The sequence below is a fragment of the Myotis daubentonii genome, chromosome 17, assembly GCF_963259705.1.
Source record: "Myotis daubentonii chromosome 17, mMyoDau2.1, whole genome shotgun sequence".
In the NCBI taxonomy this organism is placed as follows: domain Eukaryota; kingdom Metazoa; phylum Chordata; class Mammalia; order Chiroptera; family Vespertilionidae; genus Myotis; species Myotis daubentonii.
The window spans coordinates 22854198-22881102 of NC_081856.1; the positions used below are offsets into that span (position 1 = coordinate 22854198).

General features: G+C 46.6%; 1 long non-coding RNA gene and 1 pseudogene across 1 annotated transcript in view; both read right to left on the minus strand.

Annotated features, from left to right (window-relative positions):
* LOC132220158 (uncharacterized) overlaps nucleotides 1–26670 on the minus strand; it is a 64600-nt gene extending 37930 nt beyond the window's left edge. The window contains exons 1-2 of the long non-coding RNA XR_009449697.1: nucleotides 26339–26670; nucleotides 22579–22690 (exon numbers count right to left, since the gene is read on the minus strand). This is a non-coding gene — a long non-coding RNA (uncharacterized LOC132220158). The remainder of the gene's footprint in view (nucleotides 1–22578; nucleotides 22691–26338) is intronic.
* LOC132220074 (probable sodium-coupled neutral amino acid transporter 6) lies at nucleotides 2137–4297 on the minus strand (annotated as a pseudogene).
* Nucleotides 26671–26905: the final 235 nt, after the last annotated feature.

Here is a 26905-nt window from a genome sequence, read left to right on the forward strand (position 1 = left end):
ATGTCGGCCTAAACTGACTCACAGCCTCCAATCGATCCTGGGCGTGCTGCCTCTGAAGATAACTCTGCCACTCTACCCAGACAGTAAGTCAGTATTGCCACAGATGTCCTTGACCTTGCGTAAGTCACTTTGCAAAGTCCCTTCCAGCCCTGTGATACTTTCATTCCTTTTAAAATTAGCCTCAGCGAGTGCACATCTGCACTGGAAATTACTGGAAAGAAGTCTCCAGACCTCATGCTCCTCAGTGCAGAGGGCGGGCCCCATCCAGCAGAACAGTGAGCAAACCTTGGTGCTCATCATCAGGCTGGAAAGACCTTTGAGATGATCTAGTTCCACATCCTCCCTTTACAGAGAAGAAAACAGATCTGTCCAAGGTCACATGGCTGGTTAGCAGCAAAGAACCCGGGCAGCTAGACCTCACTTCGACTGTCTTCTAGTCCCGTGCTTTCTTCATGTCTTTCATGCTCTGTCTTTAACCCAACGCTTTCACTTGGCTTGGTGAAACTTGGCTCAAACCATCACCTCACAGCTAAGTGTCCCAAGCTGCCAAAGGGTACAGTATGTTACTGACTCTTCTCACACAGACAGGGTGTGAGAACCCACAAGTAAAAACCATTATGGGTACTCTGAAAAACTGTAGAGTGTTTTGGTACTGGCTGATTTTTGTAGTGTACCATTTTGATTCCCTCTTCTTGCCTTTCCTATATTTTTTTAATATATTTTTATTGATTTTTTACAGAGAGGAAGGAAGAGAGATAGAGAGTTAGAAACATCGATCAGCTGCCTCCTGCACATCTCCTACTGGGGATGTGCCCGCAACCCAGGTACATGCCCCTGACCGGAATCGAACCCGGGACCCTTCAGTCCGCAGGCCGACGCTCTATCCACTGAGCCAAACCGGTTTCGGCCCTATATTTTTTTTAGTTATCGTCTTAGTGGTCCCTTGGGGATTACAACTAAACTATTAAACTTATAACAACCTAGTTTGAAAAATACCAACATCGTTTCAATAGTATGCAAACACTCTCTCTCCCTCTTTATACAGGGTTTGGCAAAAGTAGGTTTATAGTTGTGAGTACGCAAAACACAGAGTTTATTTTTGCATTATTATTTATTAACTAGAGGCCCAGTGCACAAAAATTTGTGCACTGGGGGGGGGGGGTGTGTCTCAGCTGGGCCTGTGCTCTCTCACACTCCGGGAGCCCTCAGGGGATTTCCTACTGATGGCTTAAGCTGCAGTCTGACCTCCCTCTGAGGGAGGCAACCTGGCAGGCTGATCAGGGGACAGTGCAGGCCAGTGAGCGGCCAGCCTCGCCGCCCCCCCCCCCATCACCCCTCCACCACCTCTGGCCACCACCGCCCCACCCCCATCACTGTCCCCTTCCTCTGCCCGTTGGCATGTGCCTTAACTCACCAGCCTCACCGCCGCCCCCCCCCCCCCCCCCCCGCTGACTGGTTGTTCCACCATTCAGTCAATTTGCATATCACACTTTTATTATATAGGATTGTTGTATTATTTTTCCATACGAAAGAGTGTAATCCTACTTTTGTCCCATCCTGTATTGTTATGGTTCCAGATCACATCCTTATATGTTGTATGTCCATTAATGTAGACTTACAATCATTGTTGTATGAATTTGCCTATTAAATCATGTAGGAAAAAGATAAATTACAAGCCATAAAAAAGTGAAATAATACTGGATTTTACATTTACCTGTTTAGTTACCTTTACCAGTGTTCTTTATTTTTTCTTATGGCTTCAATCTATGGTCTACTGTCCAACTAATCTATAGTCTACTGTCATTTCATTTAAGCCTGAAAGACTCCCTTTAACATTTATTCTAGAGCAGGGAGTCCATTTATTCTAGTCATGAACTCCCTAAGCTACCGTTTGTCTGGAAATGTCTTAATTTCACCTCCATTATGGAAAGATTATTTTACCAAAACTCTTTTTTTGTTGTTGTTAAATTTTGAGTTTGTTTCTTAAAACTGCTAAGAGCCCACTTTCCCCTATGTACTCTGGTTTTGTTCCACTTTTCTGTTAATAATGTTTACAAAAATGTTAACCCATATAAAGAGGATTCCTCCAAGGTGCTTTCCATAATTATTCCTTTTTGCATATGGAGATTATTCTTCTTAACAAATGGGAAAATATATCTCTTGTTTGTTAATCCAATTAAAAGTGATAAGTGCTAAACTAAAATTCCCAACCAAATTCCAAAGATGAGCAAAACAGAAGCCCCGAGCTTTTTCCATTAGAGAAAATTCTCTCTGCTAATTTTAAGGTAAATTAGTCCGTAGAATATATCAACACTAATAAAAGAGAAAAATGGTAATTGGTGTACGACGATACCCTTTTCATTGGCTAATCAGGGCTATATGCAAATTAACTGCCAACTAAGATTGGCAGTTAACTGCCAACTAAGATTGGCAGTTACCTGCCAACAAGATGGCGGTTAATTTGCATATGTAGGCACAATGCAGGGAGGCGAAAGGGAAAGCAGGAAGAAGCCCCCTGCCACTGACAGTGATCGGAAACCCAGGGGGGAGCTAAGAGCTGGGGGGCAGGGCAAAGGCGGCCCTGGGGCCGCCTTTGCCCTGCCCCCCAGCCATGATCAGAGAATCAGGCGCCTTTGCCGCCCTGGCCAATGATAGCAGGAAGTAGGGGTGGAGCCAGCGATGGGAGCTGGGCATGGTCGAAGCTGGCAGTCCCAGGAGCTAGGGGTCCCTTGCCTGGGCCTAAAGCGGAGCCCACGATCGCGGGGCCGCTGCAGCTGTGGGTCCCCGCTGCCCGGGCCGGACACCTCAGCCAGAGGCATCCTGCAGGGGCAGGGGCGGAGCCTGCGCGATCACGGCGCCCCCCGCTGCCACTGCAGGTCCCCGCTGCCCGGGCCGGACACCTAGGCCAGAGGCGTCAGGCCTGGGCAAGGGGCCAATCCTGCGATTGGAGGGTGATGGTGGTCAATGCCTGAGGGCTCCCAGTATGTGAGAGGGGGCAGGCTGGGCTGAGGGACACTCCCCCCACACACACACCCAGTGCACGAATTTCATGCACCGGGCCCCTAGTATATATATAAAAAAATCAAACATGTTGATGTACTGGAACCAACTACAACAAACACATTCCTAATGTCAGGAACAAATATTGCAAGTAAAACAATGATAGTATTGAGTGCTAGAGTAATAAAAAAATAAAATAAAAAAAAAGGTGAATTCATGAGAGTGTAAAACTGGAGAAAAACATCATCATTAAAGCTTTTCTTGAGGGGAAGTGGATTAAAGGGACTGTCAAAAGTACAGCAAACAGTATGCATAACTTCAAATCATGACATCATGTGGCAAGTATTTATTATAATCTTATAGTATATCAGATGCCACTTTGTAATAAAAAATAATGTACCCAAAGAGTGTAGATATAAAATACATGAGAAAAAGCAAAGCAATTTTGCTATATTGGTTACATTCTACATTCTTTTCTTTGAAGGGCTTTGAAGTCCACAGTATATGGGCAATCTTGAAGTATGGCAGAGAAATGAAAAGGCCATGATTGGTATGGCATAAGCACTCTCTTTGGAGAAATGAGAGAGCTTTGCTTTACTTCTGCAGCATTTGAAATCTGGACGTATTGCTCTATACAATTTAATGTCAGAGGATAAGGGATGGACCATTTTTAAAATTATTATCACAAGAGAAAAGAACACCATAAGGAAAAATGATAAACTACTTGTGCACCCAAGAAAGGCTATGTTAGGAAGAAGTGCAAGAAGGAACACAATGGAAACACAAATGATTATTATTTGGGCTTATCCATCAAGATACCAAGACCCACTATAGTCTTCAGACAAAAATTCTGAAATAGCAGTAGGAAGCTCTGTTTTAATAATTAAAAGATAAAGTGACATAGGTCTAATATTCTGAATTATTATGGTGCCTGCCACCACCACCTGATCCAAATGCAAAGAGTCAAAGATCTTCATAAGATGTCACAGTTGTCTGAGTACACATACTAAGCAGGAGATAAACTAAGAATGAAGCCAGGTGAGCAATTACCAGCAACAAGAATCTAAATCCAAAGATATCGGTATGAGCCATACATAAGCTAAGCCAAGGATGCCACTCCCATGATGGCATTTACCAAATTAAACACTGAGAAACCAAATGAAACACCTGGGGATCTCTGTCTGTGGAGTTTGTTGCTTAGCAACAGGCTCAACTCTTCCACCTCCACTTCCTCAGGCTGCTGGGAAGAGATGTACCAGCCCATCTTCATGTTGATGATCCCCCAGGGCACCTTCATGGCTGCTTGCTGGTAGACTACCAGGTCCATCTGCAAGCTACTACCCCTGCCTTCCCATCATTAGACACGCCAAAGGTAGAGCTATGGAATCCACCCCTCCCAATTACCATACCTCACCAGGGCAAGGAAGTGATATAAAATTCTTGATTGATAGTTGGTTTTCTTAATTCAGGATGTTATGTCATCCCAATGCCTTCTGGCCTCCATGTTTCTAGAGGAGAAATTGGTTGTTAATCTTATTGAAGATCCCTTGAACATAACAAGTCACATCTCATTGGCTGCTTTCAAAATTCTCTGTTTGTCTTTGGGTTTCAACAATCTGACTACCAAGTCTCTTGGTGTAGATTTCTTTGGGTTTATTGTTTATTATTCATTGGGCTTCTTGGACATGTATATTCATGTAGTTCTTCAGATCTGGGGAGATGTTAGTCACTGTTTATTTAATGTTTTTCTTCCCCTTTCTATTTTCTGCTAGGATACCTATATTGTGTACACTTGTAGGTGCTCGCTTCGGCAGCACATATATTGTGTACACTTGTATATTTAATGATATCTCACACATCTTTCATGCTATGTTCATTTTCCTTCATTCTTATTTTTTCTGCTCCTCAGTTGAATAATTTCATTTGTCTTATCTTCAAGTTTACTGATGCTTTCTTTTGCCTGCTCAAATCTGCTGGTTAAGCCTCTAGAGCGTTTTTAATTTCAGTTAACGTGCTTTTCACCTCCAGAATTTATCTTTGGTTCCTTTATTCAATTTATATCTCTCTGTTGATATTTTTTGCCCATCTCTGTAAACCAATAAACACAAGTACACTATTTTTCTGAGCTCTCTGAAACATTCTAGCCAATTAACAAGTCTGAAGCGTGGATCATGAAGATCCTCAATTTGTACATGATCAGTCAGAAGTATGGTTGGCTTGAGTTTTACAACTGGCATCTGAAGTGGGGGCAGGCTTATGGGACTGGGCCTTTAACCTGTGTGGTCTGCACTTACTCTGGTTAATTAGTGTAAGAATTGAACTGAATTGATAGACACCCAGTTTGGTTGATGTCAGAGAAAACACCCCACAAAGGTTAGGATTTAGACATATATTTTGGGAAGTACATAATTCAGCTCACTACAGAGGGGGAGGGAAAGAAGAAGAATGGTCTGTGGTTGTGGTTGTTTGTTTGTTTTTCCCCCACAAAATTTTATAGTACTGAGCACGTATTAATTGACTATGAATAAGTGATTTAAGGCATCAACCTTAGAAAGCAAAGGAGATAGGTTAATGGGTATCTCATGATAGAGACTCCTTTGCCTCTGGTTAGACGTGAGGTCTTTTCCCAAACTTTATTAGAAAGATTGTTAGACTTCTTCAGGGCTTTTCCACCTGCCCATCAATCTTGAGTTTGCACTACAGCTGGTCTTTTGGGAGAATGAGCAGGAAACATGGATAACAATTTAATGAGGATAGAATCTGTGAGCTCATCCCTGGAATTGTGAGTGCTGCTAAAGCTAAGGAAGCAGCCAAAGGTCTGGGACCCACATCTTGGCCTTGTTAGACTTCCTTCCTGGAATGTCCCCTGCAGGTCTCACCATTTAAAAAAATAATCATCATCAATTTAGATTCATGCCAAGGTCAGGCAGCCAACTAAAGGGATACCACTGTTGTCAATCTTATGAATTTTTGTTTTCTTTCATGTTCTTTCCCTCCCTTTTCTAACACTACATTTCTTTCTTTAAAAAAAAATAAGCACTTGCTTCCACAGACACGCACTTCTGTCTTGCGTCAATGCTACAAGGCAGATAACATCATTATTGCCACTTTACAGAGAGTGAGGCGGGGCCCCAAAGACGTAATATCAGTTTATGCAGACATTCAATTGTGAAGCTGGGCATCAGACACAGGCACTAAATCCCATGCTTTCCCCTCAACCCTACAGTGTCTTCCTTTCTATTCCTGCTGCTTCCTTTTCTTACTGTTTCCTCATGTCAAAGGCACTCACAGGCTTAGGACCTGCTCCCATTGCTCTGAGATCCATGGTTCGCGGCACTCTGAGCACCAAAACTGCCCAGGGAGCGTCTAGGAAAGCTGAAGACTGGCTCCCACCCCCAGCCTATCAAATCGCAACTTCCGGGGGTATGGCCAGGACATCAGCACGTTGCCTGAGCCCCCCGAGGTGATCCTAAAGTGCCGCCAGGATTGAAGACCGCTGCTATAGATCATGTTTGCACCGTTTATTAGCCATAGAAAAGGAAATATCCACTCAAGATTAACCTAACCTGGGGAGCACATCTTATTAAACCCGCTTGATGAAAGAGAGGACAAAGTAACCAAGGAGACTTGCAGGTGACAATTTGAGCTGACGTGTTTAATGCCCCTCCCTTCCCAAATCCCACTGAAAGGATCAGAGAGCAGGAAGATAAGCCTATGGCATCCACGTGAACTAAGGAAGAATGGTATCAGTGCGCTAGAAGTAGACACTATTTGGTGCAGGTGAAAACAGATGGGTCAGGGTACTAACAGGAACGGTTTAGCCCTGACAGGGAAACACCACATGGGAAGTACGTGGGTGAAATAACCCCCAGAGACCTGGAGATTCCCAAACTCCCACTGGGAGAGAATGGGACAGCGGGGGAGTTGGTGGGGAGCAAAGGAGAGCAGTCTGGCAACTGCACCAGCGCCTCACACACAGGCTGGCCACCCTGGGGAGACTTGGGGAAGCCCCGTCAGCGCCTCCACCACAAGAGCCTTCAAAGGAACGATTTGAAAAAGCAGTGCATTCCTGAGATAAAAATGCCTTCCCAGTAATTTGCTACCAACTTCCCCTGGCAGGCAAGGAAAATAAAACTACCCAATAAATAAAAACTTGAAATGTCCCCTTGGGGACTAAGGCAACAGGAACCAACACACTTGCTGACAAAACCATCTCAAGTTTCCAAACTGGACCCACGTAGGTCTCCTCTGAAGGAACAAGCAAATGGAAAGAAAATTAAAATCACAGAACATATGAAAAGGTCTGGTACACAAAGAAGAAAACCTATTGGAATCCTCAGAACAAATGTTTATCTGTGAAGTAGACTTATTCCAAGCAGCAGGGAATGAGTTTAAGACAAGCTTTAACTTGGATTTTCACCAATATTACAAGTCCATTGCTATAAAGAGCAAATAACCGATAAATATTGCTATGGGTGAAAAATCACTAGAATTTTTTTAAGTCATCTTTAGTGTGAGCCACAACGTTTGTGGGAGTCTGTTAAACAGAAACAGATAGCAGGCAAAGGCAGCCAGCAGCAGCCTGGGAGCCTGACAGAAACAGGTGGGTTTGGTGAATGCACACTCACTGAATGCTGAGATCCCAAGCCCTCTTCCCCAACTCAGCTCCCAGAGTGTGGCAGCCAGGATAACACCCCACAGGCAGGAGACATACAGGTTCTCCTCTGGGAATTCTGCCTGGCTCTAGGGGAACGACCTTACGCAACTCACTTGGGAGCTCCTTGCAGCCACCCTACAGAGAAGCTCCCTTTAGTAAGACATCTCAGCCCCTCACACACACACAGGCACACAGCCTCCACCCCAGCTTCTGGTCCCCCACCCTAAACATGTGCAAACAACCCAGCTTGGCTGGGGAAGCCTTTAATATGAAAGACAGAGACCAAACACTGGACAAAAGGGGACATAGAGGAGATTATGAGGGAAAAGGAAACTAAAAAGCAAAACAATCTTTATCCTTGGAGAAGGAGATACAGGAAAGATACTGTACCCATAAAACAAGAACAGGATGCTGTGAAGAAGAAAAAGTAGTCAAAGAACAAAAAAGAACTTTGGAATATTAGCTAGATGATAGTATTAGTGAATAACTCGGCAGAAGGGCTGGAAGATAAATTGAGGAAACTTTAGAAAGGAGAGCAAAAGACAGAGATGGAAAATAAAAGAGAAAGAGTAAGATAATTAGAGGACCAGTCCAGGCCAACAATGACCTGTTTCATTCAAATAATAGAGTCCCAAAGAGAAAGAACAGAGGAGGAAGTCACCAATGAAGCAATTTTAGGGAATTTCCCAGAATTGAAGGGCATGACCCACACCAAGTTACATCGTTATGAAACCTCACAACATTGTTGAGACAAAAATGATTCTACAAAGAGAGAGGCGAGGGAAAAAGAGAGAGGGAGAGGAAGACGGACATGGAGAGGGAGAGATCATGTATGAATGGTAAGAAACCAAATGACTTAGAACTTCTCAGTAGCAACTCAGGAAGCTAAAACACAATGGTACAATGCCTTTCAAATTTTGAAAAATTATCTCTATAATGGGACAAAATATAAGTCAAGGGCATGTGTAGAATGAAGACATTTGAAAAATTAATCTTCTACACACTCATTTTTTTTAGAAAATTACGGAAAAGTATGTGTCATAAAACAAAGGAATGAACGGAAAAGGAAGAATATGAGTGAGACCCAGGAAATGGGCTTTGACACAGTCAAACAATAAAGGGAAAGAAAGAAGGATCTCAGAATGACAGTAGCCAATCTAGGTAAGAGCTCGTCAGAGGACTCCAGGACAGACCTCCACCCCCCAAAAGATGAAGACACAGAATGTCTGATGTAAATGCACATCTCTCACATGATCTCAAGCATATGTGGAATGTAATGGACAAAATACACTGATGAACAACATAGATCCAGAGACATAGAAGCATGGAACAGACTGTCAAATCTCAGAGGGAAGGTGGGGTTGGGTGAGTGGGAGGGAAGAGATCAACTAAAAGAAATGTATGCATGTATGCACAACCCATGGACAGACAATAGGGTAGTGAAGGCCTGGGACGGGGAGGGGAAAAGAAGGGGAGGGCAGCTAGAAGAGGTCAATGGGGGGGAAATGGGGACAAATGTAATACTTAAACAATAAAGATTTTAGAAAATAAAATTTAAAAAATACACAATAAATCAAGAAATAAATGCATATCTCAGGAGGAGATCCAGAATAGAATACTGGCATAGAATTGGGGGTTGATAAATGTAATGAAAATCAAATAAATAAACTAAACAGCTATAACCCAGAGCAATGCTCTCCAACAGAAACCAAGTATGAACCCCATATGTAATTTTAAATTTATTATGACTTTTTAAAAACAAAGAGTTGAAATTAATATCAATAATATATTTTAATTTAAGACAATATATCCAAAATATTTCAACATAAAATGAATGTGTACTTATTGAGATATTTATATTCTTTTTCATATTAAATCTTTGAGATGCAGTGTGTATTTGCATTTATAGCCCATCTCAATTTGCACACTAAAATTTATCAGAAATACTTGATTTTACTTGTATTTAGTTTTTATTAATTTGCAGTTGAAAAGGTTATTTACATATCAAAGGTGTTCCAAACAGACTTAAATTTTTTCCAAAAGCCATCAATTTTTAAGTTTAAAAGTGAAAGAATTATCTATACTAATAAAAGGGTAATATGCTAATTAGACTGGGAGACCTTCCAGAAGATCTTCCGGACGTCCTTCTGGACAAAGCCATGGTGGCAGGGCCGAGGCCGAGGAGGTTAGGGGCGATCAGGCCAGGAGGGGAGGGCAGTTGGGGGTGAGCAGGCCAGCAGGGGGGCAGTTGGGGGCGAGCAGGCCGGCAGGGGGGCAGTTGGGGGCAAGCAGGCTGGCAGTGGGGGGCAGTTGGGGACAATAAGGCCGGCAGGGGCGGGGGGGAAGTTGGGGGCAAGCAGGCTGGCAGGCAGAGTGGGTAGGGGCGATCAGGCAGGCAGGCAGGTGAGCGGTTAGGAGCCAGTGGTCCCGGATTGCGAGAGAGATGTCCGACAGCCGGTTGTCAGACATCCCCTGAGGGGTCCCAGATTGGAGAGGGTACAGGCCAGGCTGAGGGACACCCGCCCCATACACAAATTTCATGCACCGGGCCACTAGTAATTAAATAATATTCAAAATTAATTCCTTAGTCACACTAGCCACATCTTAAGTACTCAGTAGCCACATGTGTCTGGTGGCTATTCTGTTGGACAACTAAGAGTCAGGAAGATCAAAAGGTATTTGAGAAATGAGAAATAATCATTGCTACTTCATGGCTCAGCCTCAAATAAGATACTCTGAATATTAGTTTAATCAAAATTATAATATGACTATAATTGGGAAGATGGGATGGGAAATGTTTATTGTGTCAAGGGAGAAAGAGAAAAGAAAGCTAAATCCTAAATGCCTAAAACTGAGAGATTAAAACGTAGCAATGTAATTATATTAAATGGAAACATAAAGATAAACACAAAAGGGATTTGTCAACAAAGCTCCGAGTGATGGTTTCCAAGTAAGGAGAAATGGAGGGGGAGGAGCTTAAGACTCCCATTTTTCTTAAACCTTGCAGCATTGGTTGGACTCTTTAAAAAGATCTTGAAAAATGATCATTGGGCGGTCTGTCCACGAGTATGCGGAGTGAGACTTTTCCATGAAATATTGCCAATAAAAGACTGTCACTTTAAATTGTGACTCCTTTACATTGTCCTATGGAAGGAGACGAAGCTGAGAGGCAGCCCCACGTATAAGAGGGAAAATAAAGGGAAAGAATCCACACGGTGGAGGCAGAGGATCCTCCTGGCCAAATCCCACATCCTTCCCTCAACTGCCCAGGATGCGCTTTGCAGAGGTTGAGCAAAATGGCCTTCTGAGGACCCCGAGGGAATGCAGAGCTATGGGAGGGGGGCACATTCTCAGGAAATGAATGCCACACAGATGACCAGTAAGTGTGCCCTGGACCCCATTTTCTCCACACCTGAAACCTGCCCCTTTCTGTGGGGTCTGCTACCCCATTCGGTTCCATCCTTGATGGCCCAGGGCAGAGCTTCTCCCTCCATGACATTTTTCCTGATTTTACTCCTGTCTCACCAACTAGCTCTTCAATTTTTTCTACCTCACACAACTCAGGGTCTTCATTATAAACAGTGTTGAATTGCATATTACTAGTATTATTTCACATATAATTTCCAAGCTGCATAACAACAAACACAATACCATATGCTTCCCCATGGCCCCAACATGCCTAGCAGAGGATTAAACACAAATTGTGGGTTTAAGGAGTGGTTGATGATTGAGTGTTGATGGTTATCTTATAGGTTCATTCGTGCACTTCTATGGTGCCTCTTATCACAGAAACTCTGGTATTTTATAGGTAGGTAGACCAATGAAAGAGGAATTTTATTCGTAGGAATTCAGGTACAGAGATAAGTTCATTGTCCATTTGGTCCGTGGCACAATGTTAGGATTGGTCGGTACAAAACCTCTCCCTTCTTTATTTTTATTTGAATTTTTCCCTTTTAATTTTGACCTGTCTCCTTCTTCTGCGCATCCCCCCCCCCCCGCCCCAATAGATATCCATATAAGGTAGTAAGAATTTGCCCTAGGAAATGAAAATATCCTATATAGTAAAAGGTTAATATGTAAATTGTCCCCTTGACTGGAGTTATACTGGGAGTTCAACCAGGGAGCGGGGCCGGCCTGCCAACTGTCCACAGCCCTTCCCCTCAGCCGGCCCAGCCGGCCCGGCGCGATCAGCCCTAATCAGAGCCAGCTCACTGGACCCCACCCATGCACAAATTCATGCACCGGGCCTCTAGTATTAAAAATAAGAGTGTTGTTTGCAAATGTGTAGTTTGTTAAAATTTTTAAATGGTATGTTGTAGCTCTTTGTCTATTTGTTGCTTTTTCATTCAACACTCTTTCTAAAGAACTGTGTTTGTGTATAGCTTCACTTGCTGCATGGTACACCACCATAAGCTCCCACCACATTCATCTATTCGTTCCCCAAATGACAGATACCTATGTTGCCTCCAACTCCCTGGGACCCAAAATAAAGCCACGAAGAACATCCTTATGTGTTTGTTTGCGCATGGACATACGCAAGAGTTCCTCCGGCACATACGGGGATTGCGAGTCTTGGAATATAAAAATATATAATCTGGCTAAGTATTTTTGAATTGCTCTCCAGAATGGCTCTCCCCACCTCATTTCTACCCTCAGCTATAGATGAGAATTCTCTGCTGCGTAATTCGGAAATACCTGTCAAATACAATGGCAGAAATAGCTGTGAGAGCGAAGCTGAAACCCTCAGAAGGTCTTACAGTGATTCTCATCAACCCCATGGAAAGGCGAGGACAAAACCTGAGGCTGTTGCTTGTAGGCTCATCGACCTGGGCCACATGCATTTACCAAAGGAACAAGAATAAGCGGTTTGTTCCTGCTTACCCATCTCTCCATCCTGCGCTCTGACTCTTGGCAGCACTACTCAGGGTCTGACTTACCTCAGACAATGTTCTCTAACTTGGGAAAAGAAAGATGGGAAGAGCAATAAGAAGGTTAAGAATACCTGAACCTGCCCTAGCCGGTTTGGCTCAGTGGACAGAGCATTGTTCTGGGGACTGAAGGGTCCCAAGTTCGATTCCAAAGACACACGCCTTGGTTGCAGGCTCGATCCCCAGTTGAGGCGCGTACAAGAGGCAACCAATCTCTCTCATATCGATGATTTTCTCTCTTTGTCTCTCCCCCTCCCACTCTCTCTAAAAATCAATGGCAAACACTTCCCTCCCTGACTTTCCCCTGTGGGGCATTGTTTTACAAAGAGCATTTGGAACCTCACAGGTGAGGATTAACAATAACAAAATTTTTTAAAAAAAATACCTGAATCCATAGTTTCTTAAACAGCACACAGACACACACACTTAACTAGAAGTAATGTAGCTCTGACGTTGACGTCTGACCCTACCAATGGGGAACCGATGGAGCCCTTTGCCAGGTGTGGCTGAGTGAAATGTGTCTTTTCCTGCCCACACCCTCCTGTTTCATCACCCAGGGTCTGCGTGGTCCCTGCAGCATGGACTTCTTTTGTTTATCCTCTTCCTACCTTCCCCACCTGGGGGATCCCTAACTGTGCTCCTCTGAGCACTCCCTGCCGTCATCTCTCCTCCTCAAGTGTGTCCTGAGCCCCCAACACGCCCACATTGGAGCCCGAGGATCCGACCTCTCAATCACCCCTCCCCACTCTGCCTCGGCTGCCGAATCTCAAGAGCTGGGCAGCACACAGCAGATCAGGTGTGCGGACGTGGACCCGCAGCTGAGAAAGGGCAGTCGCCTCCCTGCCTGGGCCCCAGGCCCCCCTCCCGCGGGCCCCTCGGCTTCCTTTCCCTCATTCCCACCATCCGGGGTCCACCTAGGAGCTGACAAACTCCTGTTGGTCACATCTGGTTGAAGAGAGAGAAACAAGGAGTGGGAGCCCCAGCTAACAGGCGGCACTTGGCACGCACAATAGAAGCAGCTGCTGTTTATGGCCCTTTCTAGGGTGGCCTGGAGCTGCACCTCACACTTCCCTCCCTGACTTTCCCCTGCGGGGCATTGTTTTACACGGAGCATCTGGAACCTCGCAGTCTCACAGCTGAGAAAAGAAAGAAGAAAGAAAGGAATCCACGAGTCCTAAGAATCTAGGCGCTAAAACCAACTCTCTTCCTGGGAAAACGTCCCAGCCCGGTCCTAGTTTCCCCTTCACTGCAGGGCAGTCCACAGGGCGCTTCCCTCCTCACTCTCCCTATCCATTAACTGGGAATATAAAGAGCAGCCAGTCCGCGATCCAGTCACAACGCCACCCCATGCGGTCTTTTTCTAAATAACAGCCTGCGAGGTTTGAAACACCTCCAACATCTCAGCTGGTAAGGGAAAGGGAGGTGGGGGCGGGGAACAGCATGAATTCAGGTTGCCGGTTCAGAGCCAATATCACACTACCTAGGAGGCGAGTCGCAGGGACCTTCCCAAGGCCCACCCCGCTCGGTGTTGTTCTCTGTGTCTCTTTTGACCCCCAGGGCCTCCCTTCCCTGGTCTTGTCCCCATAGAAACAAGCCTGGAGCTGGCAGGCACCTCCGCGCACACCAGCTGACTCCACCAGCGCCCGTCCAATACCCACTTCTGATTTCAGATGCCTGAGCTGGCTCCTCTGGGCAAGGTGGCGCCTAATTACCTCCCTTCTGTTTTTCCCTCCCCTCCTCCCTGGTCCTCTCCCCTCCCCACCCCCTCGGAGGACAGCCTTTCCAAGAAACAACACGCGCGCACACCTGGCTTGGTGCGATAGGGAGGCTCACCATGGATACGGGGCTGCCATTCCCACCCCGGCGGCTCCTGGGAATAAAAGTAACTATCTCCAGGATGCTGCAAACTCCAGATGTGCACCGACTAGTGCCTGGAGACCCGGCCTCCTTGCCTCATTATGCCTATTTTTTTCCACAAGTTTCGTATATGCAGATCAAGCCTTCAGAAGGGGGAAGAAAATGGGAAATGGTAATCTTCCTTTTAATATGCTACCACATGCCAGCCCCCAACAGCTGTACACACACACACTGCACGTTGGACCGGACATGAAATATAGCCCAGGACCATTTTTTAAGCATTCGTTCCCAGGGCTTACAAAACGCATTGACTGGGAGGGAGGTCACACAGCCTTCCTTCTGCATAAAAAGGTGGCTTTGAAATAGGTGCCGCCATCTGGAAGCAGCCTCCTCTGCCATTGATATGTAAAACGCACGTATTACACCATCTTGCTCCCGACTGGGCAGCAGGAGGCAGAGGCACACACAGGCCCGGCCGGTAACTGCTTCAAGGCACAGCCTCTGCTTCTCCGTGGTGCTTCCCTCGCTCTCAATTGCCCCTTGCCAGCAGCCTAGGTGACTCTGGGCGGCTGGGGAGGCAGTCTTCTCACGAGGAGGGGGGGGGGGGGGCCTTCATCTGCGTGCAGGAGGAGTGTCCCGGCGTCCAGATTTGGGGCGGGGGGGATTTGAACACTCTCTGGTGCTGCTCCAGGCTTGCTAATCAGAAAGCATCTGTCAAGTGCATGACTGGGAGTAAATAGCAAACACCCCATCGAAATAATGACCTCTGCTCCTTGGCTCATTAGAGCCAAGAATTTGCCTCCCTCCCCGGAAGACTCCGGTCCCACCTTCAATAACTAGTTTTGTCAGGCACTTAAAGGAGAAGAGCAATGGGCCCTGTGTTGCTAATGGAGCTCCATGGGTCCATGCGGCCAGAGGATGACTCTGTATGTTTGTTAACATTTGATCATTAAAACGCGTTACCCCTCTCCCCCCAACACACACACACACACACACACACACACACACACACGATCACTGTGCAGACCTTATCCAAACAAATTCTTGACCTCTGACGCCGTTTAACTTTTGTGTTGTTTCTTCCATTTTTATTTCGTAGGCTTGTGTTTTTTTGTCTCTGTTTTATTTTTTAATATCCACATGATGTGGATAATACGAATCAGCTGCCTTAAAATTTAAAATGTCAACCCAAAGCCAGACACCCTCCGGAAAGAAATCCCAGGAAGAACACAGAGCCGCGGAGTAACTCAAAGGGTTAAGCTGCTAAATGCACAAACAGCAGAGCTCCTGTTACCGGGAGAGGCGAGGCGGAGATCACTCGAGGTCAGCCTGTCCTTTACATCCTGAAGAGCTTGAAAGGGCTAATAAACCCAGCAGCCTATGGCAAAGGTAATTTATTTTAGATTCTTAGTCTTCACATGCAATATTTTTTTGGAGGGAGGGAGCAAATATAATTTAAAGAAAGTGCTAAACAATAGAATAAAATAAAAAACAGACAACACAATACCTAACGAGGCTTTCACTCCCCCAGTTAAGGGAACACGTGTCCTGCTCTGCTTTTGTGCTGTGTTTCTCTTCCTGTTTGTGTGTCCACATCTTCAAAGTGCCTACGTGGCTGGGGGGGTGGGGAGAGGGGGTGCTGGGAGGAGAGTCGCTCTGCCCCGCCTGGGGGTAGTTCCTGGGGAGGAATACAAATCCCCTGAGATCAGCACGTCCCAGGGGTGGGCATTCACGTTTCTGCACAGGCCCCTCCCAGCTGCAGCCCCCGGAAGACACAGCCACTTGACATGAATCGGCCCCGGGCTGGGAGCAATGGCTAAGTGGACAGCTCTCTGGCTGACTCCCTGAGCCCAGGTGGAGGACAGCTTCTCCCGGCTCTGAGCGAGAGGCTGGGCTGCTTCAGCTCCTGTCTCGCACTTGCCACATTTTACGTGGATGAGGTCATTGGACTGCAGATGAGGTAACTGCCGCCTGCCCATGAGCTGGGAGAGGTTACCATATGACCGTTCATGTAAACACCGGGAGGGCCCCTGGGGCCTGCCGACAGCTGGGCTCTGCTGCGGGCTGTGGAGGGGTGAGAGCCGCAGGACTCCCAGAGCTCATCCGTGCTCTTAAAGGAGCCAAATTGCTGCTGGGCTCATGTCACATCCACCTCAAACACGGGTCCACCAGGCTCAGGTCAGAGCAACATCCTCCAGGGAGGAGTGCTGGCTGGTCCTGTGATAGGTCTACATGAGGGCACAAGTGAGTAAATAACACTGTCCCTTGAAGGGACCTTTCCCAGGCAGAGTGACACTGCGGATTGAGGGGTGTGTGGTCTGCCAGCCCATCTCTACACCTCTCTGCTCTCAGCCGGTGGGGCGGTTCCACCGTGCAGATATGTAGACACCTCTAATAGTCTCCAAGTTAGAAACCCGGCCAGAAAACAAGCACTTTTAAAAACCAATAAAGAAATACATGTGCGAAGCTCTTCCACACTATGAATGACAGAATACATTTCCAGATGTGGCGCTGTCCTGCCCAGCTGTGCCGAGTCCCCACGATTCTCAAGGTCAGAAAGTTCTTTCCAGGGTCAAGTCGGACGAACTGAATCCTGCATCTCTCCCAGGCGTGCCACATGTATTCCTTTCTTCCTGAGCCCCACCCTGTGCTGAGCGGGGCCTGGCACCCTGGGAGTGTTGTCGGCCTCCACACTTGTGGAGCTCCCGCGCCAGCAGACCACTACGGCTGCTACACAGAGCAGTGAGTCTCGAAGGATTACTGTAAAGGGGAATGCGTGCATGGAGGGGAAATGTGGGAGCCATGAATACAGAGGGTATCTCGATGAAGACCTCCCTCAGGGCCTCATGAAGCTGAGACCAGAAGGGTGAGAGTCAGAATAAAAAGTCACCACATTAGTGAAGGTGCAGAGTGGGCACGTCACAAGTCTTCTAACACCTGCGAGATAAGTTCACTGCGGTCTCCATTTCACAGATGCTCACAGAGGTTAAGAGAACTTACATAACCTACCCAAGGAAGTGCTAGAATCGGGACTTGAACCCAGAGCCTCATTCTGGAATCACTCTGGCCCAGACACAGTCAAAGGGACACCAAACAGCGCCTCGGGGCCAAGTGCGGCGCCTGTTCCCTGCCGGCAACACAAGCAGCTGGGCGCACACAAGGGCGGGAAGACTCTGGAAGAAGAGAACACATACTAGTACACAAGAGAGAAAGAGAGGGCCTTTGCGAGTCATGCTAAAGAACATGAGCTCTCTCCTGAGGGCCATGGGAGTCTATGAAGGACTGCAGGCAGATTAACGAGGTGACTGGGTTTGTGGGTTTCTCCGGCTGCAGTGTGGAAATGGGTTGAGAGCAGTGAAGGGGGGTTGGGATAGTACAAGTGAGAAAGAAGGGCCAGGACTGAGAAGGACCAGTGGGCATAGAACCCATGCGGGGAGTGAAGTTCTCCGCAGGAAAAGGCCCGGCCTGGTACCTGATGGTGCCGCGTGAGGTGGTGTGTGGGCGGGAGGAGGGACCCGACCTTGGGAGAAGGAGAAAGGTGGTTTCTGACAGAGCTACAGGATGTGGAGGGCCAGGTTTACAGACACTCATTGGGCACGTAGACATGCAGATCTCAAGCTCAGGCACAAGTCAGGTCTGAAGAGAAAGATTTAGGACTCAACTTCTACATGGCGCTGAACCTCTGGGGCTGCTGAGTGTGAGCAAGATGGTATTAATACTCCATGTCTTTCATTTAGGTCTTCTGATTCCTGCAGAAAGGCACATTCTCCCCACTGAAGTATAAGCTACATGAAGACATTGACTTTCCCCCCCCCATACATGGCATACCAAATGTAGAAAATGTTCCATAAATATTGTGGAATAAAACAACTGAAGTATAACTCTCTCTAAAATAAGTTCTAAAAATAAGACACACAGGGAGTTTTCAAAGGTTTTAGCATACAAAAAAAATCTTAAAATTTAAATTTTCCCTCAAACCCTTACTGCGGACGCACTACGTAAGACGAAGAAATGAGTGTAGCCGGAGTGCAGGCCTCCCAGCCTCCTCCAGCTGCTGCACAGACTTCTACAGCATCAAGGCTCATAACATTTACCTTCTGTCCTTGACTCTATTTGGGCCTTTCTTGCTTTGTTAACAAGTTGAACCTGAAATTTTAAACCCCCAAAAAACATCTCTAATACTACTGTTACCGCATAAGCACCATCCATGAGTAATGTGGTTGTACTCAGACAAGTCGGTGCAGCAACTGGACTATATGCCCCTGAACCTGTACTGCCCAGAGAAGAATGTCCCACACATCAAGGTCAAGTGCATTCTCTTTTCTTTAATTACATCACCTGCTCTAAATCATACCACATTGCAGCTTACTTCATATTTGAGCTGTACATTTCCTACAGAATTTTTACTTTTCTCACAAAAGCTATTGCCTTTGTTTTTTTTCCCATTAACAGAAGACATAAGCACTCTGATGACCAGCAGACGTGAAAATCGTGCAGGTTCCTAATCATATAAGTATGTAATGAAACTCCCTTTCTTACTGAAAGGGTTCTTTCTTGGGCCCTCTGCTCTCCTGTGCTAATTTGGACCGATTGTTTTCTAAGACTGCCGCACAGCTGTCATCCCTGGCTTCCTTTTCATTATACTCCTTTTCATCGACTGTTTCTCAGATTCCCGTCTTTCTTTTTCTTTGAGACCTTTTTGTTTCAATTTTGCTATTACTCTATCCCAGCCACACTAGCATTCTCTCTGACCCCAGAAAATATCAAAAAAATCCTCCTATTTTGCAGCCTCTGCACTGGCTCTTGCTCTGTGTTTGACGCCCCCTCCCCTCCCCTGCCTCGAATCTTGACAGAGCTTGCTCCTTTATATCATGCAAGTCAGGTTTGAATGTTGTCTCCTCACTGAGCGCTCCCCCCCTACCATCCAATCGGAAAAAACAAACACACAAAAACAACCTCCCAGTAATTCTGTACTTAAACAACTAGTTTTATTTTTGACATAGCACTCTCATTTCCTCATATTTCCTGGTTTTAGTCACTTATTTATTTTCTGCTCCTTCCCATTAAAATGCCAGGTCTAAGAGAGCAGGGTTTCTTTCTGCCTCTTCCACCTGTAACGCCAGCCCCTTGAGCAGTGAGTGGCATGCGGCAGAGGCTCAATGAGCATGGCTGAATGAGCTTTCAGAAGGCCACATGCATACATAACACCCGAATTTCTTCCACTCCATCCTCTGACATGCCAGAAGAGAGGTCAGAATGTTAGTATACCTCTTCTGAAATCTTGCTAACCTGAGATGAAGCTCTCAGGTGGAAGAGGGACTATAAATTGGTATGACAAGATGCTAAGGACTAGGGGAGATGCTTAGGGAAAAATAGATGGTTGTCATTTAGCTAATGTGCCAAGTTTTGTTTAGCTGAGAGGGCATATAAGTGAAAGGGAAGAAATAAATGATTGGATGTTGCTTTTAGAAATATAGATGACTAGATATTTTGAAAATTCTTCCACCACAAAACACTGAGATGCTGGATAAATTGCAATATTAAATAAATTGATTAACTCTTAAGATAATACAGGAAATTCACAGAAACATAAAGGAAAGGAAAGGAAAACAAAATATGCCATGAGCAAAAGAGTAAAAAAATTCAGGAGCTGGGCTGTTCAGGGGAAAATGCCAATAGAGCAGGGATGGGCAAACCACATCATGCAGGCCAACCACCTGTTTTTGTAAATAAAGTTTTATTGGCACATGGCCACGCCCATTCATGCATAGTCTATGGCTGCTTTTGTGCTACAACAGAAGTAGAGTTCAGTAATTGCACAGAGAACATATGGCCAGCAAGCCTAAAATATTTATGCTGATCTTTTAAGAAACCCTTTAATGGTTGTGCAGGTAAATGGGGTCTTTGAAGCTTGTACAAAATAGAGGAATGAACCTGAGACTCACATACAGCTTGACAAGGGCCTCACTCTCCAGGAAAGGGTAGACTAGACAAACACATCTGCTGGAAAAACAGGTTAGAGGGAAATCTATCTGTTTTTGCCACAGCTCCAGGTAGAAGACATTAATAATAATCAACACTAATAAAAGAGAAAAATGGTAATTGGTGTACGAGCTACCCTTTTCATTGGCTAATCAGGGCTATATGCAAATTAACTGCCAACTAAGATTGGCAGTTAACTGCCAACAAGATGGCGGTTAATTTGCATATGTAGGCACAATGCAGGGAGGCGAAAGGGAAAGCAGGAAGAAGCCCCCTGCCACTGACAGTGATCAGAAACCCAGGGGGGAGCTAAGAGCTGGGGGGCAGGGCAAAGGCGGCCCTGGGGCCACCTTTGCCCTGCCCCCCAGCCATGATCGTAGAATCAGGTGCCTTTTCCACCCTGGCCAGTGATAGCAGGAAGTAGGGGTGGAGCCAGCGATGGGAGCTGGGCACAGTCGAAGCTGGCAGTCCCAGGAGCTAGGGGCCCCTTGCCTGGGCCTAAAGCGGAGGCCACGATCGCGGGGCCACTGCAGCTGCGGGTCCCCGCTGCCCGGGCCGGACGCCTAGGCCAGAGGCGTTAGGCCTGGGCAGGGGCGGAGCCTGCAACCGTGGGGAGCTGGGGGTCCCCTGCCCAGGCCTGACACCTCTACCGGAGGCCTCAGGCCTGGTCAAGGGGCCGATCCGGTGATTGGTGATCGGAGGGTGATGAGGGTCAACTCCTCTGGCCGAGGCATCAGGCCTGGGTGGGGGGTGGAGCCGGAGATTGGGGGGATATGATGGTCCCCTTGCCCAGGCCTGAAGCCTGGGTCAGAGGCGTCAGGCTTGGGCGGGGGGTGGAGCAAGCGATCAGAGGGAGATGGGGGTCCCCTGCCCAGGCATGATTCCTGGACCAGAGGCCTCAGGCCTGGGCGGGGGCCAGAGCCAGTGATCGGGGGGAGATGTGGGTCCCCTGTCCAAGCCTGACACCTCTGGCGGAGGCATCAGGCCTGGGCTAGGGGCAGAACCAGTGATGGGGGGAAATGAGGGTCCCCTGCCCAGGCCTGACACCTCTGTCAGAGGCATCAGGTCTGGGCAAGGGACTGATCCTGCGATTGGAGGGTTATGGGGGTCAACGCCTGAGGGCTCCCAGTATGTGAGAGGGGGCAGGCTGGGCTGAGGGACACTCTCCCCCCCACACACACCCAGTGCACGAATTTCATGCACCGGGCCCCTAGTAATAATAATAATTTAAAATAATAATGATGTCTTTCCTTGGAATTTGTAACTATAGGCCTGAGGTCACATGAGTCTCAGGTTCAAATTTTCACTTCCCCCCACCTAATCTTGAAAACGCCAAACAATGAAAATAAAGCAGTGTCCCAGTTTGGTAACACGTGTGTGCCTAGCAGAGGGAACTGCAAATCCTCTCCAGAGCACAGCCTCCTAACCCAGGCACATGAAGACTCCGACAATTTAAATGCAATCAAATGTAAATTTTAAAAAAGAGAGAAAACTTCCTAAACCGTATGGTAACCAACCACCATAACTGAGAGTCAGCAGAAACAACAAGCATGATTTAAGCCTTCAAAAGTATTATCTTTCCAGAATAATAAGAAATTTTAAAAATTAGCCAAAGACAGAGAAATTTATGATTAACAAACTCAGCAAAGGAACTTGTAAAGGATGAATATGTAGAAGAATAAAATGACTCCAAAAGGATACTCTGCAAGAGAAGAAGAAACACTGAGCTGAATTGCTCAGGAAAAGGGAATTTTGAGACTGAAAAAGGAAAGAGAAACAAGAAAGCTGGCAAAAAAGGAACACCTTGTGGGAGTCTTTTATTATGTTTTGCAGTGTGAACATATCCTGAATTCTTCCCCCTGAAGTCCCACAATATCTTCAGTAAAGTGTACACTATTCCTAAGTATTTTGTAAAGCTGAATCTGTTTCTCAACATGGGATTAATAGCCAAGATACATGCTCAACATTTATACAAAGCAAAAATAGGGTTACACAAGTCCGGTCTGTGGTGTGTTGGTAGGGGGTATACTCTAGATGTGATCCCTAGCTCTAGAGAAAGCATTTTCTGGGGGACTCTACTGGTATTGTTTCTATAGTGCACCGTCACTGCTTTTCTCTCCACACCACTCAAGATAAGCACAAGGGATTACTCACCAGGTTGGATGATGGAGTAAAGGAGGTACATCTCAATGAAAAGTCAGGGCAGCACCCCCATTTCCACTAAGTTCAGGCCTCAGTGTCATTGATGGCAGTTTCCAAATACAACCTTAGGGGAAAAGGGAAATCAGAAAAGGAACATTTACTGAGTATTCACGTGACCAGGCACTGTGCACCTCTCATTTCCCATAGCATGACATTTTACTCTCACATATAAGCTACATGTGGTCCACAAGGTATGTGTGGCCATTGCCTGGTAGGAAGGAGGCATGGAAAAGGGGGAAGCCACTTTAGGTAGGCCCTCGAATTTGGAAATAAATTTGTACCTAATAATTACATTGTAAAATCAACACATAATGGATGAAACCAATGCCCTAAGAAGTTTTCTAATTTGAGGCAACCTGACTATTGCCTAAATCAGGAGTCGGCAAACTATAGTCTGCAGATCAAATCCAGCCAACTACCTGATTGATTTTTACATTTTTGTGGTTGAATGATTGAAAAAAAAATAGAAAGAGAAATAAATTTTGAAAAGTGAAAATTACAGGAAACTCAAATTTCAGTATCCATAAAACTTTATTGGAATACAGCCAAGCCCATTCACTTTAATATACAGTGGGGCCTTGACTTACGAGTTTAATTCGTTCCGAGACCGAGCTTGTTAAGGAGCTCGTTAACTCAAATTACTCTATCAACTCAATGCAAAAAATCATCCGAGAGACAGCTGGTATCTCAAAAAAACTCATTAATCGGGACACTCATAAGTCAAGGCCCCACTGTAGTCTACTAGAGGCCCGGTGCACGAAATTTGTGCACTCAGGGAAGGTCTCTCAGCCTGGCCTGCGCCCTCTCGCAGTCCAGGAGCCCTTGGGGGATGTCCGATTGACGGCTTAGGCTCACTCCCCGCGCAGTGGGCCTAAGCCAGCAGTCAGACATCCTTAGCGCTGCCGCGGAGGTGGGAGAGGCTCCCGCCACCACTGCTGCACTTGCCAGCCATGAACATGGTTTCTGGCTGAGCAGCGCTCCCACTGTGGGAGCGCACTGATCACCAGGGGGCAGTTTCTGCATTGAGCATCTGCCCCCTGGTGGTCAGGGCACGTCATAGCAACCGGTCATTCTGCTATTCGATTTGCATATTAGCCTTTTATTATAGAGGATGGCTGATTTTGCCCCATAGTGACAGAGTTGAGTAGCTGTAGTAGAAATAACAGGGTAGGGGATGCATAAGGTACAAGTAAAGAGGCTGCAACTATTATTTCAGAGGAAACAGTGCCTGATAACATCAAGGGTCCCTCAACAGCCACTTTTGATCCATTTACTCCAATACTGCACCTTCTCCTGCTGCTTCTGTTCTTTTTTTCTTTCTGCCCAAAACATTTGCTATCTATCAGATTCTTTGCACAAAGTGTTTGCCAACCTTTGGCCCAAAAGATAGTATTAACATATTTAAAGAAAAAATGTAATAATCAGTAAGGTCAATGGCTGTTTAAGCAGGGAAAAGTCAAGAAAATGAAAGCCAGATGTACCCATATGAGTGTAAAGCTAAGAGGTTAGCTTGATGAACGCCCAGGGTTAGCAAATCCTTGTAGGAGCCATTGCAAAAATGGAGGCATCGCGCTTCCATGGTGTATCAGTAGTTGTCATAGCACTGTGTATTGAGCACGTCTGTGTACCAGACATTACACTTAGCACTTTACATACATTATTTAAGTTAATACTCAAAACAAGACTGTGAGTGAGGTGGGTGCTATTTTCATTTTAGAGGTGAAAAAAATATGAGGTTCAGAGAGGTTACATGACTTATCCAAGGCTCTACAGTGAGTAAGTGCAAAGCTTGGGTCTTGGACCAGGTGATTCCAAAGCTCCTAGCACTGACCAGCACAGTCATAATATTCTAATGTTCTGCCTACTAAGGGAACATCGGTGTGGTCACCACTCGATCTGCAGCACCCAGCCTAAAGCCTCACCCATCCCAGGTGATCAGAAGTTGCTGAAAATGAGAAAGACCCTCTGCTCACTCAGCAAGGTGTCTATCACAGCTTGGCTTTCCCTGACTCCATGAAAAAATGCTTCAAAATGAAGAACGCAAGACTCCTCCCTCTGGCCAGCTTACTCTGGCTCCTTAACGAGGCAAATAAAAATGGAATCTGATTTGCACATGAGTCATTTATGAGGTTGGTTGGTGTAAGTCAATCCCTGATCCACTCTTGGGGGATAACAAACTCAAGATTTATCGCCTGCAAAGCTGTGGGGACCAAGCCCTGTTCACACATCAGAACCTGTGTAGCCTCAGGGACCCGCCCGATGACAGCGCTGCGCCTTGCCGTGAGCCCTCGCCAATGGGAGGAAGCAGCAAAGACCAAGAGCCAAGGCCACCTCGCTGGCAGGAGCTCAGCGGGGATTCTCTCTCCACATCCATGCTCGCTCCTAAAGCCATACCTTCCCCTTTTTATGACAAGATGTCCACAATCTTCCATTGTCTTTAATTACTCAAGAAACCATATTCATTTTAGGAAAAAGATAATAAGTTAGAAAAAAAGAGAGGAATTATACATAATCAGAGATGATTTATTAATATTCTAGGTTATATTTTCCCACATATTTTTCTTATGCATATTTTAACCAAAAATGCAATCATACTGTCTTAAAATTTGCTTTGACGCCTAATAGAACATGAATATCTTATGACAACCTAGATACACCTATAATCATTTTTAACGTTATTGTGTTTTATTGTATTGCTACACCATAATTTATTTAACCAAAATCATACTGTTAGATACTGAGCTTATCCTGGCTTGTAGCTTATAATGTAATGTCTATCTTATGCTCAGTGACCAATGTCCCCCAACTCCAACCCTAATCCTCACTTGATCTCTGTCTCAAATTCTAGGATTAAATCCTGCAGTTAGCAGTTTAGCAGTGATAATCACAACTCTTCTTCCTCCAGGAGTTCAGAATCAATTCAAAGTAAAGTCTGAATCTGATACCACAGTTTAGATATGACCACAACTGGGTCTTCCTAATGGGAGGCCAAGTCTAGACCTGAAGACAACCCAATCCACTGCCTGGGACCCTCCCCAATGCAACCAGCTTACAGCAGGGAATAGGCCCTGCCTCTCAGCTCCAGTAGAGGGAGAGGGTGGGACCCAGGATATCTGCGGGCCACAGGAGAAGGGCTAAGATGCCCGGCTCGCTTCTCACAGCCTCACCCATCAGAAGCAGCAGCCCCACACCTGGGTGGAGGGAGGGACGGAAGGCATGAGCACACAGGCTGGGAGGGCCAGGCCTGAGGAAGTAGGGCCCCCAGTTGATGACACACAAGGCCAATCCCTGCCTCTCCGGCTGCAGCTGCCCCTGCGTCTCTCTCCTCCCTCCAATTCTGAGGTGGGAGCACTCCCACAGCTTCCCCATAGGTCACATGCCTGTTAGAAGGCCATGACCACAGAGCTACGCATTTGGCCTGGCCACAGCCGCAGGCTGTGTGGCTGCCACCAGCCCCGCTGACTCAGCCCCGGTCAGGGCGGTCAGTCTGCAGAAGGCGCTGGGTTCTGCCCCGACGTGAGTCACTCTGAGTAATTGTAAGAGCCGATGAACTCTGAGGGAACTATGTCTGCTCTTCCATGAATTGAGGCCCAGAGGTCTCTCCTCTGTCCTTCCAAGAGGGACACCCAAACCTCTTGGCCACCTTGGGGCACCCCAAGGCTCTGCAGCTTGTTTGGCCACCAGCCCTCCAGGTGGCCACAAATACGCCCACCTTGAGTGTGTACTCCAGCTGCCTGCCTTCCTGAGACTGCGAGGTCAGCAGATCAGAGTTCCAGCCCTGCTCTTGGGCTGTGTGGCCTTGGACAAGGAACCTGGCTTCTCTGAACCACCGTGTCCTCATTTGCAAGCCCCTTTCAGAGACTGTTGAAGTAGGCGTGGCGGGCATGGCACCCCTACAGCCTCCCCCACTCACAATCAGCCATCTCTCCGCCTGGGCCTCTGGGAGTCCCTGCCTTGACATCTCCCTTCGAGTCCAGCTTCCCCAGGAAGTTCCTACACCAGGTTTGCATACATGTTACTCACTCCCAGGTGCCCATGGCCTCATCTGCCTACCTCTCCCAGCCCTTACCTCAGTACTTCAAGATTATGGCCACACCTGCCTCACCTGTCCAAGGTCCCCCAGGGCGGGAAGCTGGATCCTTTGTTCCCCATCTCTGAGCTCAGTGCCGGGCACATGCCGAGACTCTGATGAAAGCGGGTGAGGGGAATGCAACAGGAGAAAGTGTTCCAATCTCCGCATTGCTGAGTTCTGGAAATCTATGCAATGTCCCTTTTAGTG